This window comes from Phragmites australis, chromosome 4 (assembly GCF_958298935.1).
Source record: "Phragmites australis chromosome 4, lpPhrAust1.1, whole genome shotgun sequence".
Taxonomy (NCBI): domain Eukaryota; kingdom Viridiplantae; phylum Streptophyta; class Magnoliopsida; order Poales; family Poaceae; genus Phragmites; species Phragmites australis.
This window is the reverse complement of record NC_084924.1, coordinates 22,946,335-22,951,116: the sequence shown is the minus strand read 5'-3', so window position 1 is coordinate 22,951,116 and position 4,782 is coordinate 22,946,335.

The window sequence follows — 4,782 nt, the reverse complement described above, 5'->3', positions numbered from 1 at the left end:
AATGTTTTATCTTTTATACACTAAATTTTTTATTGAAAATAGCCCAAAACTAATGATGCTTTATGAACAAAAAGAATTATGATTAATTCTCTGGTTGAATTGGAACCAACGGGAAGATTTTTCTGGAGAATTTTATGATCAATTTATGTAGGTTCATAATTACTTTTTGACCAAAGTTGACTGTTATTATGCGCCATTTTATGTGTTTATTCAAATTCTTTTCCGGATTCTGCCCAACGGTGATGCAGATTGGAATTTTCATTTTTGCATGATTTTAATCAGACCAACTTAGGGTTATTTTCATGCAAAATTTATTCATGATAATTTTCTAATCTGGCCCATTGTTCTCTCCAGCTCTTAACGCTTCCTCTGTTGCCGCCACAATTGACGGCATAGAGCAACTTATGGGAAATAACGCTCCCATTTGGAAAGCTAAAGTGACAGTTGTTCTTGGCGTTTTGGACCTAGACTATGCACTCAGGGTTGACGCTCCAACTGCTCCCGCCGTTGGCGTGGAAAATTATGATGAATTAAAAAAACTTATGATGCACTTTCTGAGAAGTGGGAGCGGTCCAACCGCATGTCTCTTATGATAATGAGGAATTCGATATCATATGCTATAAGGGGAGTGATCCCAAACTCAGAAAAAGCTAAGACGTACTTGGCATTTGTGGAGGAGCAATTCAAAGACACCTCCATGGTTTATGCCAGTACACTGATTCGAAAGCTCCTCAGCACTAAGTATAATTATGGGTCTGACGGCATAAAGAACACATCATGATGATGACAGACATGTCTGCCAAACTCAAGGGCATGGACATGGAAATCTCTGAGGGTTTTTTTCTCCACTTCATTATGACCTCTCTCCCCCCTGAGTTTACTCATTTTAAGATAAATTACAACACTCAGAAGGAGAAGTGGAGCATGAGCGACTTGATCAAGATATGCGTCCAAGAGGAAGAGAGGGTGAGGGCTGAGAAGAAAGACTTTGTGAATCAAGTTAGTAGCCCCAATAATAAAACAAAATTCCAAGGGGATTTCAAGTCTAAGAAGTTGCATTTTTTCACTAAGCATGACAAGGCAACACAGAGGGCCCCCAAGGCACCTGCTCCTTCTGCTTCTACCTCTCAAGAATCTAAGGATGACGGATGCCACTTCTGCCACAAGAAGGACCACTACCAAAAGGACTGTGTTGGTTTCTTGAAGTGCCTCGCAAAGAAGGGTAATGATTTAGTAACATTAATTGGTGAATCTCTTTATGCTGATTTTCCCCTTAATTTGTGGTGGATTGACTCAGGTGCCACTGTGCATGTTACCAACTCCTTACAGGGATTCCTTACCGCGAGAACATTAGGAAAGGGGGAGCGAAGTCTTAGAGTGGCCAATGGGAAGGAAGCTGAAGTTCAAGCTGTCGGATCCCTTCCATTAGTTCTTGATAGTAGCTTTACTCTTATACTGAATAATGTAGTTTATGTTCCTTCCATGAGGAGGAATCTCATTTCAGTTTCGATGTTAGATGATGAAGGCTTTCATTGTAATTTTGGAGACAATAAGTGCATTCTTAAGTTTAATTCAGATGTTATTGGTCTTATCATCCGACAAGAGAAACTTTATATGCTTTCTCTTAATGAATCCTCTGTGACGATGAATGTCTATGATGTAAGCCATAAGAGAAAGAGAAGTACAATTAATGAGACTTCTTCGAAACTGCGATATTATCGTTTAGGCCACATTTCGAGGGAGAGAATGGAGTGTCTCATTAAGGAAGAGATTCTCCAACCCTTAGACTTTACCGACTCTGACCACTACATAGATTGCATTAAAGGAAAATACGTTAAGCAAATAAAGAAAGGGGCTACTCGAAGCACATGATTATTAAAATTAATTCACATGGACATCTGCGGTTCTTTTCTTGTGACATCGGTTGACGGTTTTGATTCATTCATTACCTTCACTGATGATTTCTCCCGTTACGGCTATATCTACCCCATTAAACATCGGTCTAAGTCTCTTGATAAATTCAAGATATTTAAGGCTGAGGTAGAAAATCAGCACAACCTAAAGATTAAAGTAGTGAGATTGGGTCGTGGGAGAGAGTATTATGGGAGACATGCCCCATACGGGCAAATTCCTGGTCCATTTGCCAAATCCCTTCAGGAAAATGGCATAGTAGCCCAATTTTCTTTACCTAGTGAACCTCAGCAGAATGGGGTAGCTGAGTGACGCAACCGCATGCTTATAGACATGGTGCGAAGTATGCTCAACTACTCTAGTTTACCAGTTGGACTATGGATGGAGGCATTTAAGACAGCCGCACACATTCTTAATTGGGTTCCCAGTAAATCAGTTCCAAAAATACCTTATGAATTATGGACTGGGAGAGAGCCCTCTTTGAAGTATTTGCATGTGTGGGGTTGTGCAGGTGAAGCTAAAGTCTTTAATCCACATATTGGGAAATTAGATCCTAAAACAGTTAGTTGTCACTTTATTGGGTATACTAAAAGATCGAAGGGGTATCGCTTTTACTTTCCAGATAGGATCGCTAAGTTCGTAGAAATAAGACATGCTGTGTTTCTTGAGAACGGGGATCTGGAGCCTAGGGAAGTTGATCTCGAGGAAAAACGGGTTTATGTTTCTACACCGCTGATCCAAGAGCCCTACATTCATGTGCCCCAGGTGGTTGCACCTTCAGTAGAAACTAACGTCAGTGCACACCCTGTTGATGTCTCTGAAATTCCTAATGATACACCTAACGATGAGCCTCAACAGTCCTCTACAGTGCCTAACGTACTGATCAGGAGATCATAGCGTGACAGGACACCTACCATCTCGAACGATTACATTGTTTACATGAATGAGGATGTTAATGACATAGAGAAGGCAGAAGATCCCAACTCATATAAAAAGGCAATGATGAGTGAGCATTTGCTTTAGTGGCTTAATGCCATGAAGGATGAATTAAAGTCTATGAGCGATAATGATGTATGGGACCTAGTAGAAATCCCTGACGGAGCCAAAACAGTAGGCTGTAAATGGGTCTAAAAGACCAAACATGACTCTAAGGGGAACATCAAAAGGTTCAAAGCAAGGCTCGTAGCTGAAGGCTTCTCGCAAAGACAAGAGATCGATTATAATGAAACTTTCTCTCCTGTATCAAGTAAAGATTCATTCAGAATAATTGTGGCACTTACAGCGCATTATGATTTAGAGCTCCATCAGGTGGACGTAAAGACGGCATTCCGTAATGGTGACTTGGAAGAAAATGTTTTTACATGACTCAACCGGAAGGTTTTGTCATGGAAGGCAATGAATATTTGGGATATCGCCTTAAGAAATCAATTTATGGTTTAAACCAAGCGTCTAGATAGTGGTATCTCAAGTTTGATAAAGTCATTAGAATTTTTGGCTTTAAAGAAAATGAAGTTGACAACTGCATTTATGTAAAGTTTAAATGAGAAAAATTTACCATCTTAGTTCTTTATGTGGATGATATCTTATTGGCCAGCAGCGATAAGGACATGCTATTTGAGACCAAGAGATTTTTTCCTCTAATTTTGATATGAAGGATCTCGGTGAAACCTCTTATGTTCTTGGCATTGAAATTTAATGAGATCGGTCCAAAGGAGTATTAGGTTTATCTCAAAAGACATACATTGACAGAGTACTGAAGAAATACAATATGCATAAGTGCTCTGCCATGCCTGCTCCTATTGTTAAGGACAATAAGTTTGGGACATTTCAATGTCCGAGGAACCAATACGAAGTTAATCAACTAAAATCAGTTCCTTATGCTTTAGCTGTAGGAAGCATTATGTATGCTCAAGTATGTATGCGCCCTGACTTAGCTTTCGTTATAGGGATGCTTGGCAGATACCAGTCAAATTCAGGACCGAACCACTGAAAAGCCGTTAAGAAATCCTTTGCTATTTGCACGGCACTAAGAACTACATGCTCATATTTAGAAAATCTGATAACCTTGAAGTTGTTCGTTATTTAGATGCAGACTTTGTGGGGTGTGTGGATACTGGGAAATCCACGTCAAGCTATATCTTCACCCTCGCTGGAGGAGCTATCTCGTGAAAAAGCTCCAAACAAACACTTACGGCATTGTCAACGATGCAAGCTGAGTTTATAGCATGTTATGAGGCTATCGGGCAGGCTGTATGGCTAAAGAACTTTATCCCAGGATTAAAAGTGGTCGACAGTATTTCAAAGTCACTTACATTATACTGTGATAATCAACCTGCAGTTTTCTATGCGAGTAACAACAAGTCGAGTGGTACTGCCAAACACATCGACATTAAGTATCATGTTATGAAAGATAGAATCCAGGATCAAACAATAAGTGTCAAGTATATAAGTACTAAGTCAATACTTGCGGATCCACTCACTAAAGGCTTACCACCCTATATTTTTCATGATCATGTTGAGGTGGGTTATTGGAAAGCCTATGATTCTGGATAAGAGGACCATAATGCAAATCAACTCCCATTAGGAATAACAAATTTCCATTTCGAGATGGAATTGTATACTATAGGTTCTTGGGTTTCAGTGGTATTTAATTAGCCAATGTAATGCTTTGCCTTAGTGTGCTATTTCATTGGGAGTGGGCTTATGATGTTAGCCTTTACGATCAAGGGGGAGAATATTGGATGATCCCGGCTAACAAACAGACCGAGTCCTAAGGGGGCTAGGCTCACCTACACGCGCCTTGATCGGCAGCGGAAACCAACTTTTGGTTTCGATCATGTTCCGTGCAGCGTAACATAAATAGGGGGGAGC